Source organism: Agelaius tricolor, unplaced genomic scaffold, assembly GCF_023055355.1.
Source record: "Agelaius tricolor isolate 1412-34295 unplaced genomic scaffold, bAgeTri1.0.p SCAF_42, whole genome shotgun sequence".
Classification (NCBI taxonomy): domain Eukaryota; kingdom Metazoa; phylum Chordata; class Aves; order Passeriformes; family Icteridae; genus Agelaius; species Agelaius tricolor.
The window spans coordinates 1,796,010-1,812,313 of record NW_027269302.1 but is presented as its reverse complement, the minus strand read 5'-3'; the positions used below and the strand labels follow the sequence as shown (position 1 = coordinate 1,812,313).

Here is a 16,304-nt window from a genome sequence, read left to right as displayed (position 1 = left end):
ACAGAAATAACGACCAGGGAAAGGCTGGGGAAAGGGCAGGGGCAGATTAACACCCAGCAGGGAAACCTTTCCCGCTGACAAATGGTACAAGCAGATAACTCACAGAGATAACGACCAGGGAAAAGCTGGGGAAGGGGCAGGGGCAGATAAACAGTCTGCAAGGCAGGATATTTGCTTGCTTAAGCTTGATAGGACACAGTTTGCAAGGCAGGACATTTGCTTGCTTAAGCTTGATAGGGCACATATTGCGTTAATCATAAGATTTTGGTAATTTTCCACGGAGAAGTCACCAAATAAAGACATAGGGTGAAGAAGACGCAGCTGAGGAAGACTCCGCAGCCTTTATCACCGACCACCAGGAGACAGAAGGATGACCCCCTAGCAACAACCAGCGCAGGCGCAGAGAACTCCAAGATAACATGGACTCCTGAAGGATGGAGAGGATAAAAGGACTGAATCAGAAACTAGTTGGGGCGGCAGTAGGTGGAGCGGAGACTCCCCTGTCGCCCAGCGCTGAGCCTTTGCTTACGTAGTATAACTGCTTCAATAATTAATAAATTCTTTGATTGGAAATTGCTCGTTTTGAGTCAATTTTATAACAATTTGGTGCCGTGACTCGGATGAGAGTTTGGATCGGGTAAGATCTACCCAGAGTGGGGGGCGCCTCATCCAGTGCTTTCCGGGTGGCCCCTCTGGGGAAGACCTCCGCCACTCTCACCGACGACCCTAAAATATATACTAGTAAGCAAACGGGACAAATTATACCGGTGAACCCCTTAATAATCTGTGCACGGAGTCCGGACGAAGACGCAGGACGCGTAAGTATAAAAGGGAATCCGTTCGGGTGGGGTTGGGATCCTGGAGTGTGGCGGTGGACAAGTGTGAATGAGAGGAGGGCCGGCAGCCGGACTCTCCAAGTGAGTGCGGACCCTTGAGTAGTGCGGTTCCCGTAGACCCGCAAGGGCTCGGGCCACGAAAAAGGGGAAGTGAAAGGAATTTGAGAGTGAAAGAAGGCACTCCGGACGAATGGGGCAGGGGAAAAGCAAGACCCCAACCCAAGTCAAACTCCCCCCCATTCCAAGGGACAGTCCCCTAGGATTTATGCTTAGTAATTGGAAGCATTACCCGGGGACCGAGACTAAGGATAGGGCCAGAATGATACATTATTGCATGGAAGTATGGGGTGGGAAAGAGATTTCAAAAAAAGTTTTTTGGCCCGTGTTTGGATCATCTGAAGACTGGGTTCAACAGGACTTGAACCTATGGGTAAATTCTAAAGAGCCCTTCTCGTAAGAGGAGAGTGATTATGCCAAAATATGGGTAGCAAGACCTGAAGTGTATGTTTTCCAATTAAGAGAAGGGAAAGGGGATCCGGACAAAAAGGGGAAGAGGGACAATCATTTGGGCGACTTAATTATAGCACCGCCCCCATATGTCCCACCGCCAGCACCCAATGCCCCACCACCTCCACAACCACCTGCACCGAACAATGATGAAGAGGGTAACCAAGGGGAGGTTAACCAAACCGGTTACCAAGGCCCGATTACAAGGAGCCGCAGTAGGGTTGAGACGGGGCTATTCCCTCTACGGGAGATGCCCATGGGTGGACCACAGGCGGGTATAGGATTTATTACTGTCCCCTTGAGTTCGGCAGATGTACGAGATTTTAAGAAGGACATGGGACATTTATTAGAGGACCCTTTTGGGGTAGCCGAGAGGGTCGACCAGTTCTTAGGACCAAACATCTATACCTGGGAAGAAATGCAGTCCATTTTGGGCATTCTGTTCTCTACTGAAGAACGGAATATGATAAGAAGGGAAGGAATGCGTATTTGGGACACGCAGCATGTCCAAGGCCCGGCTGCGGACACTAAATGGCCCCTACAGAGCCCCCATTGGGACCACCAAAATGCGGCACATAGAACACATATGCAGGATTTAAGGACCATAATTATTCAAGGGATTAGGGACTCAGTCCCGAGGGGGCAAAATATAGATCGGGCATTCAATGATAGGCAAAAGAAGGACGAGTCGCCTACGGAATGGCTCGAGAGATTACGGCGGAACTTACAATTGTACTCCAGAATGGACCCCGATAGCCAAACTTCACAGTCAATGCTGAAAGTTCATTTCGTTTTAAAATCGTGGGACGACATAAAGAAGAAAATCCAGAAGTTAGAGGACTGGCAGGACAGGGGGCTGGATGAACTGCTTAGGGAGGCACAGAAAGTATATGTCCGTAGGGACGACGAAAGGGACCGCAGACAAGTAAGGTTGATGGTCGCAGCAACAGGTGGGGGGAGGTACCAAAGAGAAGGGCGAAAGGGAGGTTCGAATGAACAAAAAGAGAAAAGTATAGGGGAGTCAGAAGGGGTGAAGGTGTGTTTTTATTGCGGAAAAAAAGGGCATTTTAAGCGAGAATGTAGAGTCCGAATCAGAGACGAGAAGCAGTTCCAAATGGACTAGGGGGGTCAGGGGCTCTATTTGGTGGGGACCCGGAAAAATCATAAAGAGCCCTTGATAAAACTTAAAGTGGGTCCCCACAACCAAGAAATGGAATTTTTGGTAGATACGGGGGCAGAAAGATCCACGGTACAGAACCTACCAAAAGGATGTACCATCTCTAAAGAAACTGCCACTGTCATAGGGGCGAAAGGGGAACCTTTTGAAGTACGAATCATAAAAAATGTGACTATAGAATCAGGATCCAAAATAAGGATGGGAAATCTATTATTGGTACCCGAGTCAGATTATAATCTGCTCGGGCGAGACATGATTATAGAATTAGGGATTAGTATAGGTGTAGATAATAAGGAATTAAAAATTAAATTATGCCCTTTAAGGGTAGAAGATGAAAAGCAAATTAACCCCGAAGTCTGGTACACACCTGAGAGCGTGGGACAGCTAAAAATCACTCCATTTTCGGTAACTATCAAAAATCCGGATGTCCCCGTCCGAATTAAGCAATACCCATTATCCCCAGAAGGGAGATGAGGATTAAAACCAGAAATAGAAAGGTTGTTGAATAATGGATTGTTAGAACCCTGCATGTCTCCCTTCAATACTCCCATCCTACCAGTTAAAAAGCCAAACGGCACCTATCGATTGGTACATGATTTAAGGGAAATAAACAAGCGAACTGTAGCCCAGTTCCCGGTGGTGGCAAATCCTTATACCCTCTTGACTAAACTGGGGCCTGAGAATTTATGGTACAGTGTTATAGATCTCAAAGATGCCTTTTGGGCATGCCCTTTGGCTAAAGAAAGCCGGGATTATTTTGCATTTGAATGGGAAGACCCCGATACAGGAAGGAGACAACAATTAAGATGGACGGTACTCCCTCAAGGATTCACTGAGTCCCCTAATCTCTTCGGGCAGGCTTTAGAGCAAATTTTACAGGATTACCAAGTGGGGCCAGGGGTTACATTAATCCAATACGTAGATGATCTACTCCTGGCGGGGCAGCAGGAAGAGAATGTACGGAAAGAAAGTATTAAGTTATTGAACTTTTTAGGCTTAAAGGGATTGAAAGTCTCCAAGGCAAAACTACAATTTGTCGAAGAAGAAGTAAAATACCTAGGCCATTATCTAAAGAAAGGAGAGAAGAGAATAGACCCCGAACGAATACAGGCGATTTTAGCATTACCAATTCCAAGAAATAAGAGACAAATCAGGCAAATACTTGGACTAACTGGTTATTGTCAACAATGGATTGAAAACTACAGTAGTAAGGCGACTTTCTTGTATCAGAAACTTACTCAAGAGGGACTCCTAAAATGGGATCAGGAGGACACCGAAAGGCTGAAAGAGCTTAAAGAGAGCCTAATCCATGCCCCGGTATTAAGTTTACCTAATACTAATAGACCCTTCTTTTTGTTCATAAACGTAGACAAGGGGGTCGCATATGGGGTCCTTACTCAAGAATGGGCAGAGAAAAGGAAACCGGTGGCTTATCTATCAAAGATCTTGGACCCAGTAAGCAGAGGATGGCCTACGTGCTTACAAGCAATTGTAGGATGTGCTCTTTTGGTAGAAGAAGCCCGGAAAATTACATTTAATAGCAGCCTGAAAGTGCTGTCCCCCCATAACATACGGGGAGTCTTACAGCAAAAGGCTGAAAAATGGATCTCAGACGCAAGGCTTCTAAAATATGAAGGAATATTAATTGAGGCTCCAAATTTAACTCTAGAAACTACTAATATCCAAAATCCAGCTTCCTTCTTATATGGAGGACCAGAAGAAGCACTAACACATGATTGTATAGTGACTATAGAAGAACAGACAAAAATCAGACCAGATTTGGAAGAAGAAGAATTGGAAAAAGGAGGAAGACTGTTTGTGGATGGATCCTCCAGAGTAGTTGAGAGAAGGAGAAAATCAGGATATGCTATCATAAGGGGACCCAACCTGGAAGTGATAGAATCGGGACCCCTTAGTGGATCCTGGTCCGCCCAAGCATGTGAACTATATGCTGTACTACGAGCCCTGGAATGGTTAACAGGAAAAGATGGGACTATTTTTACGGACTCGAAATATAGCTATGGGGTAGTCCATACATTTGGCAAAATATGGGAGGAAAGAGGACTAATAAATTCACAAGGGAAAGATTTAGTTCACCATAAATTAATATTAGACGTGCTCAGTGCCCTACAAAAACCCCGAAAAATAGCTATAGTTCACCTGAAAGGTCACCAGAAAGGACTGGATTTGAGAAGTAGGGGAAATAATGCAGCTGACCAGGAGGCTAAACGGGCTGCCCTGAGACTCCTCACCTTGCAGGAAAACATAGAACACTCCCAAACGCCAGAACCTGACCCCGACATCAAGTTTAATAAAGAGGAAGAGAATAAAATACAAAAACTAGGAGCTAAAAGGGATGCACAAGGAGCATGGAAATTAGCAGATGGCAGAGAAATAATACCTAGAGCATTGGCACGTAGATTACTGACTAAGATACATCAAAAAACACATTGGGGATCACAGGGACTGGTAGATTATTTTGCTGCAAAGTATGTGAGTGTGGGAATCTGGGACATTGCCAAACAAGTAACCAGAGGATGCCTAATTTGCTTACAAGTAAATAGAAAAAATTTGAGAAAATTACCGGAGGGAGGCCGACCGCTAGCGAAAAGGCCTTTCTCCCACATTCAGATAGATTTCACCGAGCTCCCCAAAGTAGGGAGAACCAAATATTTATTGGTCTTGGTGGACCACCTAACACATTTTGTGGAAGCCTTCCCAACCGTAAGAGAAACAGCCAAAGTAGTTACGAAAATATTGATGGAAGAGATAATCCCGAGATACGGGGTCCCAGAAGTCATTGACTCAGATAGAGGGCCGCATTTTATTTCCCAAGTTACCCAAAACTTAGCAACAGCTCTGGGCATACGGTGGGAACAACATGCCCCCTGGCATCCCCAGAGCTCTGGACGAGTTGAACGAATGAATGGGGAAATAAAAAAGCAATTGACCAAACTGGTAGCAGAAACCAATTTGACCTGGGTTAAATGTATTCCTCTAGCATTGCTAAATATAAGAACAAGACCTAGAGCTGATTTAGGGGTATCACCCTTTGAAATGATGTATGGGATGCCGTATAACCTAGAAAATCCTAACGAACATCCTGTCATTAATGACACATGTACGCAAAAATATTTGGTGGAATTGACAAAGTACAGAAAGGCATTATGGGAAAAAGGTATGTTAGCACAACGGCCCTTTAGATTTTATCTTACACCAGGTACAGCCAGGAGATTGGGTGCTCGTGAAAAGCTGGAAAGAAAACCCCTTGACTCCAAGGTGGGAAGGACCGTTCCAAGTACTCCTCACCACAGAAGCAGCCATACGAACCGCTGAAAAAGGATGGACTCATGCTAGTCGCATAAAAGGACCGGTAAAACCCCCTCACAGCTGGGAGGTTTGCAGTCTCCCAGGAGAAACCAAATTAAAGCTGAAACGAACTGATAAATGATTTGGATAGTAATCTGGGTTGGAGATAACCATTATCTCCAAACCCACCTAATAGGGAATCGGGAGGCTCTTGGATATTGCAAACTCTTAGAGGACGAGTTGAGAAAGCCCTACTTTAAGTCCCCAAGATTAGAACATAAAGGGCACACATGGGAGGGGGAAAAAGCACAAAACAAAGATATTAGGTTAAAGTGTAACTGGTTAGATTGTGACTGTCACCCCCTTGTATGCTTTTCCTGTAAATTGTGTCACGAACCTTGGTGGTCTCATTGTTGGAGTGGTAGAACACCTAGGGGAATTTGCACGCCATGCTATGAGAAAGAGAGGAGACTAACTTCTATCATTCTTAGTAGCAGAGTTGGTACGGGGGAGGTAAAGCTTGGATCTGACGAGTGGTGGGAAACCTTTTCCAAAGGGGTAAATCCTGATCGGTTCTGCTACCACCCTAACGAACCGATCCCCTTTCTCCTGGACATCCTGGAAGTGGTGTGTCGGAAGAAAGCCCCCAATTTGCGGCGTGACCTCTCATTAATAAAAGCTGATAACTGGGCCGCCAGTGCTAAAAAGTGGAAACGGGAGGTTTATCCGGCTCCTGAAGAATACCTCTGCTGCCGAGAAGATGGCAAACCCCGAGGCTCGCAGCAACCGAGTCGTCGGGCGAGGCAGAGAGGTAATAACCAGTGGAGTCTGTCGGAAGCCCCGACCCCCATATGGGATGTCCAGGAAATGTTGGCCGTCCTGCCCCAGGATTGGTAACCCACCACTGGGGAAACCAAAGGTAAAATTCAACCTGAGCTCCGACAATGACAGCCCCAAATTACAAACCTTAATTCTTTTCTGGTGCATCGTAACAAGTTCAGGGGCAGAAGGGTATTCACATCAACCCTTCAAATGGTCACTGATTAGATGGGAAGACCAGTATGTTATCCAGACCAAAATCACGTCTGGCGCACCCAGCTTTTTATGTACTTTGTGTGATTTAATACCTGTAAATCCATGTTTAAATCAGTTTGGATATTATTTTTGTCCAAGCTCAAACCCGGGAAAAGGGTATTGTAACTATCCAGGACACTTTTACTGTGCTTATTGGGACTGTGTATCAGTAAGCTCCTTTGGGGGGAACGAGGACGGGTTTATCAGAACTGGATGGGGTCCATACGGGTGTACACAGCCCACTTCCACATATACCCAGAAAGAAGGAGGGTTAGATGGAACCTGCAATATGATTTACATTAATGTGACAAAACCACATGACCAAGTCTGGTTATTAGGGAAAATGTGGGGAGCCCGATTATGGGAACCAGGGACAGACAGAGGGGGGCACTTTATAATCCAAAAGACAACTGTGCCACACGACCCCGAACCAATTGGACCAAACCAGGTGATAGCTGGAGAACTAACGCTAGGAGAAAATAATGGAAATGAATCAGAAACAGCCCCAACCACTAGTCTTCCAGAAATGTATAAGCAAAACTTTACTGATTCGACCCGAGGACCTGAAAACCCGGGAGAAGGGGACTTGTGGAAAATATTACAGGCCACTTTCCTAGTCCTGAATGACACCCATCCAAATCTAACTGAGGAATGTTGGCTGTGTTACACCGTAAACCCCCCGTTCTATGAAGCCATAGGGGTAACAGCAAAAAGCAGACGAGTAAATGGGACCAACCCAGCTAGGTGCCTATGGAAAAAAGAAGGAGAAGAATCGAGAGGGATAACCTTGGCAAGGGTAACGGGGAGGGGAAGATGTATAGGACGAGTACCAGTGGAAAAACGACATCTATGTCAGGTTATGGGGAATCTGAGTGACCCTAAGAAACCTGCCAGCTGGATACTGCCAGCAGCAAATACTAAATGGGTCTGTAACACTCTCGGAGTCACCCCATGTATAAATATAGACCGATTTAATGAATCCAGTGACTTTTGTATTCAAGTATTGATAGTACCCAGAGTCCTTTACCACCCCGTAGAGTACGTTTATGAACAATATCAAAATATAGGACCCCACATAGTGAAACGGGAAATATTCACAACCTTCACTATAGCAATGTTACTAGGAATAGGTGCAGCCGGGACAGGAACAGGAATAGCCTCACTCATACAGCAACACCGAGGATTCCAAGAACTAAGAGCCTCTGTAGATGAAGACCTCAGGAGGATCGAAACCTCCATCAAAGACCTCACAGAATCATTAGATTCCCTAGCAGAGGTAGCCTTACAAAATCGAAGGGGGTTAAATCTATTATTCCTGCAACAAGGAGGACTATGTGCTGCTTTAAGAGAAGAATGCTGCACATATGTAAACAAGAGCGGAATTATACGGGACTCAATGGCAAAACTAAGGGAGGGGCTAGAAAGAAGACAAAGAGAAAGGGAAAAACACCAAAGCTGGTATGAATCTTGGTTTAACTATTCTCCTTGGCTTACAACGTTATTATCAACGATAGCGGGTCCACTACTTCTCTTACTATTGGGACTCACGTTTGGCCCTTGTATTTTTAATAAATTGATTAGCATTGTAAAAGGCAGATTAGAAGCTGCTCACCTTATGCTCACACGAGCAAAATACGGAACCTTGAAGATGGATGATCCAGAAGAATCTCTGGAGCTCAGCAAAAGGGAATTAGAGTGTTTTGACGAACAAAATTGAGTATCAAAACAAAGGGGGGATTGAGATGAGGGACTACATTTTGTTCGTCACGAAAAAGAGACCAGTGTGTTACAAGAGTTGTCTGCTGACTATTTCTGTACTACTTCATGAGATATGAGCCACAAGGATACCAGGGAAGGGGTTGCAGGAGCCCACACATAGTCCCACCCAGCAAATGGTACAAACAGATAACTCACAGAAATAACGACCAGGGAAAGGCTGGGGAAAGGGCAGGGGCAGATAAACACCCAGCAGGGAAACCTTTCCCGCTGACAAATGGTACAAGCAGATAACTCACAGAGATAACAACCAGGGAAAAGCTGGGGAAGGGGCAGGGGCAGATAAACAGTCTGCAAGGCAGGATATTTGCTTGCTTAAGCTTGATAGGGCACAGTTTGCAAGGCAGGACATTTGCTTGCTTAAGCTTGATAGGGCACATATTGCGTTAATCATAAGATTTTGGTAATTTTCCACGGAGAAGTCACCAAATAAAGACATAGGGTGAAGAAGACGCGGCTGAGGAAGACTCCGCAGCCTTTATCACCGACCACCAGGAGACAGAAGGATGACCCCCTAGCAACAACCAGCGCAGGCGCAGAGAACTCCGAGATAACATGGACTCCTGAAGGATGGAGAGGATAAAAGGACTGAATCAGAAACTAGTTGGGGCGGCAGTAGTGGAGCGGAGACTCCCCTGTCGCCCAGCGCTGAGCCTTTGCTTACGTAGTATAACTGCTTCAATAATTAATAAATTCTTTGATTGGAAATTACTCGTTTTGAGTCAATTTTATAACAATGGGGTGTCCAGGGGGTCCCTGTGCCCAGGAAAGGGGGTGCATGGGCCCCGGTGTTGAGGAAGGTGGTGGGTGGGGGCTGTGGAAGGCAGGAGTGGGGGCCCAGGGGGTGCTGGGGTCAAGGAAAAGCGGGGGCTGGGGTGTCTGAGAGGGGGAGGGCCGGGAAAGGGGGTGCGGGGGGGCATTGGTGCTGCATGAGGGGGTGCAGGAGGGTCCCCGTGCTGGATAAGGGGGTGCAGGGGGGGGTCCCTGTGCCTGAGAACGGAGGGTTTGGGAGGGTTCCAGTCTCAGATATGGGGGTGCACGGGGGTCCTGGTGCAGTGGAATGGGGGTTCAGGGGGTCCTGGTGCTGTGTAAGGGGATGCAGTGGGGTCCCGGTGCCCAGGAATGGGGGTTCAGGGGTGCCGGTGCCAGATAATGGCCTGGCTGGGATCTGGTGCTGGGAAAAGGGGTGCAGGGGGTCCCAGGGCCAGATAACGGGATGCACTGGGGTCCCGGTGCCCAGGAATGGGGTTCCGGGGGGTTCCGTTCCCGAGTTCCAGGGTTCAAGGGGTCCTGGTGCCTGAAAATTGAGGTTCAGGGGGTCCCGGTGCCGGGTAAGGGGATGTAGTGGATCCCGGTGCCCAGAAATTGGGGTTCAGGGCGGTTTCCCTGCCCGGGAATGGGGGCTCAGGGGGTTCCAGGCTGCAGATAAGGGGGTGCAGGGGTTATCGGGGCTGAGGAAGGGGGTACAGGGGGGGGTCCCAGTGCCCCGAAATGAACGTTCAAGGGGGGTCTCTTGACCCCCTGGAACCCCAGGGGACCCTCCGGGATCCCCTGGAACCCCTTCCAGGAAGCGCCGGGAATGAAGAACTGGGGGGACGCCGAAATTTGGGAGATCTGGGGGTCCAAAAGCCGAGGAAAAGGGCGGGTCTGGGGTCTGGGAAGGACGAGGTGGCCGGGAATGGGCGTGCAGGGCGTCCCAGAGCACTGACGGGGGTGTGGGGGGATCCTAGGCCCGGATTAGGGGCGGCAGGAGGGTCCCAGTGCCCAAAAATTGGGGTTCAGGGGGTTCCCGTGCTGGGGAATGCGGGTTCGGGGGGAGTTTCCTTCCAGGAATTTGGGATTCAAGGGGGTTCCGGTGGCCAGGAATTGCGGTTCCGGGGGCGTCGGTGACCAGAAATGGGGATTCAGGGGGGTCCTGGGGCCACATGAGGGGGTACGGGGCGGTGCCAATGCTGGGCAAGGGGGTACAGGGGGGTCCCTGTGCCCAGAAATGGGCGCTCAAGGGGGTCCGCGTGCTCAGGAATGGGGGTTCAGGGGGGTCCCGGTGCTGAAAAAGGGTGCTGAGGGGGTCACAGGACCGAAAATGGGGGTTCAGGGGAGTCCCGGTACCCGGGAATGGAGGTTTAGGGAGTTCCCGGGGCCCAGGAATTGCGGTTCAGGGGGGTCCCGGTGAACAGAAATGGGGGTTCAGGGGATCTCGGTGCCAGATGAGGGGGTACAGGGGGGTCCCGGTGCTGGGGAAGTTGAGTGAGGGGGGGTGACATGACCCAAAATGGGGGTTCAGGAGGGTTCCCCTGCCCGGGAATGGAAGATCAAGGGGGTCCCGGTGCCCGGGAATTGCGGTTCAGGGGGGTCCCGGTTTCGGGGGGTCCCACTCACCTTTGGTCGCGGCCCCCGGGTCCCCCAGGAGCCCCAGGAGCCCCCGGAGCACCCCCAGCCCCAGCGCTGGGGCCATCGCAGCCGTCCCCGATCGCGGCTGCAGAGACGCGAAAGCGAAAGTGCCCGAGGGAGCGCGGGGGGAGGGGGAAAGGGCGAATTCCAGGGAATTCACCTGGATCCCCTCCTGGCACCCCTCTGGATCCCTCGGGGATCCGTCTGGGACCCTCCAGGGCCGCGCCCTGCGGGACCCCCGGGCCGGGCTCTGCTGAACTCCCGGCCCTGCGCTCAAACTCTGCCCGGACCCCGCTGGGCTCGGCCCAAAGCCGGGCAAGCAGCGGGAGCAGCGGAGCCAATTTTTGCTGCGGGTGCGGGTCCCACCCCCGGCGGAGCAGGGCTGGGCGCTGGGACCCGATCCCTGATTCCCAATCTCCTTCTCTCTCTCGCTCTCTCTCTGCTGTTCTCTCCCTTTCCTTTAGGGGATCATAAATCCCAGAGCGGCCGCAGAGCCCCGTGCCCAGGCCGGGTTTCCCAGCAAAGGGAGGCTGGGGCTGAGGTGCCCCGGGCTGGCCGGGAATGGGGGCCCCGGGCTCCCTGGGCTCACGGAAATGGGGGATCCAGGGGCTGGGAGAGGAGGATACCCGGGAAAGGGGGTGCAGGGGGGTGTTGGTGCAGGATAAGGGGGTGCAGGGGGGGGTCCCAGTGCCCGGGAATGGGGTTGGGAGGGGGGGTGGGCAGCAGCTGCTGGAGAGAGACTGGGACAGACTGGAATGGACTGGGACAGACTGGGAAAAGAACCCACTGGGAGCAGAACTGAGGCAGCAGAGATCATACTGGGATATACTGGGACCACACTGAGGGCTACTGGGAACATGCAGGGGACAATTGAGATTGGACTGGGAGGGACTGGGAATGGTTTGGATCATCCTGGGACTGACTGGAATCATACTGGGAGTGATCAGATCTGTAGTAGGGGTGAAGAAGAGAAACTGGAATAATGCAGGGAGCAACTGGGATCATACTGGGAGCAGCTGCCCCATGCTGGGGTCATACTGGGATCATACTGGGACTGATGGGGTGACACTTGGAGTGACTGGCATAGTACTGGGAGTGTCTGGGAGTAACTGGGATCAAACTGGAGGTGACTGGACTTATACTGGCAGCAACTGGGACCACAGCGGGGGCAAATGGCATCGGGTAAGGTGTGACCGGGCTCATACTGGAAGTGCCTGGGGCCACACTGGGCTCTTACTGAGAGGGACTGAGAGCGAAAGGAACCATACGGGGCATGACTGGGAGCCGCTGGGACCGTGTCGGGGGCAACTGGGATCCTACCGGGAGAGATTTGGACCATACTGGGAGTGACCGGGAGCCACCGGTGAGGCGGCGGCGGAGCTGGGAGGCGGCCGCAGCGCAGGTGGGAGCCGCGCTGGGTTGTGCGGGGGCTCGGGGCTCGCTGCGGGCCTCGGGGGCGGCAGGGGGCTCAGGCGGGTTCCTTGTGCCGTGTCCGGCCCGTGGTGCCGCTGCCGTGAGGGCGCTGCGGGAGCGGCTGCCCGCGGTCTCCTTGCGGCCGCTGCCTCGGCAGGAGCCGCTGCCGGAGCAGCGCTGGCTCGGCCCGGTTCCTGTGGCTGGCACAGGGGCGGCTGCCCCGTGCCCGCGGCTGTGCGGGGAAATTCACGTGGCCGGAGGTTTCCGTGCCCCGAGGAGACAGAGGAGTCCTGTACAAGTGACTTTATTGCTGAGCAGAGGGAGAGGCCGTGGCGCATTTGCCGTGCGCTCGCTGCCATTGTTGTAGTTCGCAGCCTCCTTTTTATCCTCATTTTCCCGGCTCATCTCCCTCTCCCTTTGCCCACTGGCTGAGGTACTTGGAAGGTTCAGACCTCCCGATCTGCCAACTGCACGTCCTCGTTAATGTGCACCCCCACTTTTGTAGAACAGCCGATATTCACGGCTCTGTTAAGTCTTTTTTGTTCTCGACATTCAGGAATTTAGCGGGACTTTCTGCGAGCAGCAGTCCATGTTAATTAATAACATTTATTGAAGCTGGTGGTTTCGCCCGTTACTTCCTTATCTACAAGTCCCTGGCCCCTCGCTCAGCTGCTGAATGAGCTGCACTCTCAAGGTGTGGAGCATGGTAAAAAGGTGAGAGGTGCTGTAGCACATCAGAGCAGAAGCAGCATTCGTTTAACCCATGGTCTGCCAGGGAACCACAAAACCATGTCCCATTCCCATCCTTTCCACGTTTGGACTGGTACATGAGCTGCTTTTTTGTTTCCTTTGTTATCTGTTTCACCACTTTGGCTTTGTCATCTATTTGCCAAGACCAGTTTGAGTCATTTGATTTTCCACAAACTCCTCTTTTCTCTGCTAACAGATGATCTGATCCCATCCCATGGTGAAATGTTGTGTTCCTCATTTCAGTGGATTGCTCAGCAGGAAGGTCAGGAGCTGGAGCTGTCTGGTTGGTTATTCCGAGGCCAGCTTGTAATCTAATGGTGCCATTGAAATGAGGAATGGGTTCTGTGGCTCCTGATATGAATTGGTTTGGGTTCCCAGGGGCTGGTCCATGGTGTTGTAGGATTTGTTCTGCTGGCCATTCATCTTCTCCCCATTTTTGGCCGCTCTCTCCAGCCAGGGCTGCATCAATTGACCATTTGTCTCTAATTAAATCATCAAATACTTGGATTCCCAACTGATTTCCCGGAACTTGTGGGAGCAAGAACATCTCAGTGCTCTAATCCACCCTATATAACATAGACAGTGACAGCACACGTTGGAGTGGGCAGAGGGATGATTCCCCCCATTTATTTATAGTGAAGTTTTCCCAACATTCTCCATTTGCTGTTTCCCTTTGCAGCTTCACCCGTTTCTGTTGCAGGGTCAGATATCCTCACCCCGGGCTCTGCCTTGAGCTGTGCAAATTCCATCAGGGCAAGCAGGCAGAGCTCGGGGTGAGGGGCAGGGGGAATCAGCCCAATTCCTGCCCCAGGCAAGAGACCCAGGTACATTGGCCAGGCTTTGCCCAGCAGGGTTCATTTGCATTCCTAAAGCTCCTCTCCTGGCTGACTAGAACCAAAGCTTCTCTTCCAGGGCAGCCATCTGGTGAGTCACATGTGGCCCCCGGAATCTGCTTTTTTAAAAAAAAGTATTAACTATTTAAGAGTTAAAAGTATCACGGTTAAAGCTCTTCAATTTTGCAAAATGCAACATAAAGGCGAACATGGAAAAACCCAGACCAAAAATTGATTCTCACCCTTCTGTCCCAAACCTACCTGACAATATAAAGTAGGATTATTATAAAAAATGTTTCTCATGTTGTAATCTTATCACTGAAACTGTAGGGAAAACAAAAACTCTCCAAGAATCTCTTTCGTGTGAGAGAGTCAAGGCATTGCTTGGTTCTGGCCAGGATGTGCAACAGAAATACTTTCATCCACACATAGCCCGGCTGTGCAGAAAAAATCATTCCATGACATGTCAGTTTTACCCGATTTTCCTAAACTTTACGTAGTCTGAACCAATCTAAATCCACTGCTTTAATGTTCATTGCTTCCAAGTCGTGTAAGTTTTTAGTGTTTGGTTTCCTATTAGACTCGGATTTCTTCCCCTCTGCTGTGAATTCCGCCCACACTCCTGGATTTCCTTCTCAGCCTTTTCCAGACCAGGTGTCTCCAGCTGTGCCGGGGCAGTGTCTGGGGTAGCTGTTGGTTGCTGTTTGCTGCGGGGCGTTGATGTTTTGTTGCTGGTCCTTATCTCTGTGGGTGTCTTTTGGGCTATTCCCAGTCTGTTCGGATGTTAAACTCGTCTCCATTGAGTGGTGGAGATGAGTTTAACATCCGAACAGACTGGGAACCCCTTAAATAAAACCTTTAAAATTTCTTTCCCAAAGGCAAACCTTTGAGTAGAGAAACCTTTCTGAGCAGAGAAATAAGATTTAAAAGAACCAGGATGGGTACATTTTGCAGCAGTGCAGTCGCAGGCAGCCCAGAGTGTGGGTGTGAGTGAGCCCCAGGGTGGAATTGTGCCGCGGTGCTCCCCAGCAGCTGTGGCAGTGCAGGCCCAGCCAGCGCTGGAGCTGCAGCAGCGGCAGCGAGGCTTGGCCGCAGTGGCTGGAGGTGCCAGGGGAGGGTGGCCAGGATTCCCGAGGGTTTGAGCAGAGGATCTGTGGGCAGGCCCGGGGGCTTGGCCCGCTGTGGAGCCCTGGCTGCTGCTGCGTTGCCTTCAGGGCAGGCTCAGGGGCGGCTCCCATGGTCCTGCTGCAGGCGGGAAGTGCAAATCTCCGGGGCTTCAGAGCCCCTGAGGCCAGGCTGAGGGGTCCCCCCGTGCTCAGCTGTGCTGGCGGCTGTTTCTGGCCTCAGGGACACTTGGCGTGGGCCCCTTGGCCACCAGTGGTGCTGCTTTGCACTCCTTAGGCAGGAGCCGATGGCCTGGCTGGGTGTTGGCAACAGCAAAGTCCCAGGGCAGGCTCTGTGCCAGCCCAGCTTCCTGGGGGAGAGATTCCACAGGAGACAGGATCCTGGCTACAGCCTGCCTTACATTTACATCCCTTATTTCCACCCTGCACTAGGTGGAGAATTGCCCAGGTAAGGAATTCCAGACATGAATTCCAAGGGAGATAATTGAATATCTGCCTTGGGTCTGGCTCTTTTTCTTGCCAAGGCCAATGGCAAAAGCTGTACCCATGGCATCTTGGTTTCTATCTCCGGCTTCCAAAGGTGTTTCTTTATTTCCCCATTCATTCTTTCTACCCAGCCCGAGCTCTGGGCTTGCCAGGGGTTATGGAGGTCCCATTGTATTCCTAAAGCTGCCATAACCCCCTGAAGGGTCTTTCCTGTAAAATGAGTTCCCCATCTGAATCTATTGCTTCCACAATCCATTATCTTTGAATTATTTCTTTTAGAAATAGGTTAATAAGTGATCCAGTGCTTGCTGAAGCAGTCAGAATTGCTTTTGCCCCCCTGTTAGGTGCCATGGTGTCAGCAGAAGATTTTGAAGCCTTCCTGCTCAGGGCATTTCAGTGCCAGGCTCTTACAAGCACCCACAGCTCCGCGGGTTGAGCTGAGCATGGGCCGGTGACCTGCGCTTTGTCTGATTCCCCTTCCTTAATAACAGCCTGTCTTGTAGCTCTTTTCCCTCCTGCTGCCCTTGCAGAGCCATCCACAAACACATTGTCTCCCTCAGGCCAGGGAATGTCCCATCAATCTCTCCCAGCCTGGCTCGGGAGCTCTGTCCCTTGAGTGCAGTCCTGG

General features: G+C 50.7%; 1 long non-coding RNA gene across 1 annotated transcript; it reads left to right on the top strand.

The window, feature by feature from the left end:
• Positions 1-701: 701 nt before the first annotated feature.
• On the top strand, positions 702-7,882 carry LOC139603921 (uncharacterized). Its single transcript, XR_011683850.1, has 2 exons — positions 702-818; positions 5,741-7,882. It is a non-coding gene; the product is annotated as an uncharacterized lncRNA (long non-coding RNA).
• The last annotated feature ends 8,422 nt before the right edge of the window (positions 7,883-16,304 follow it).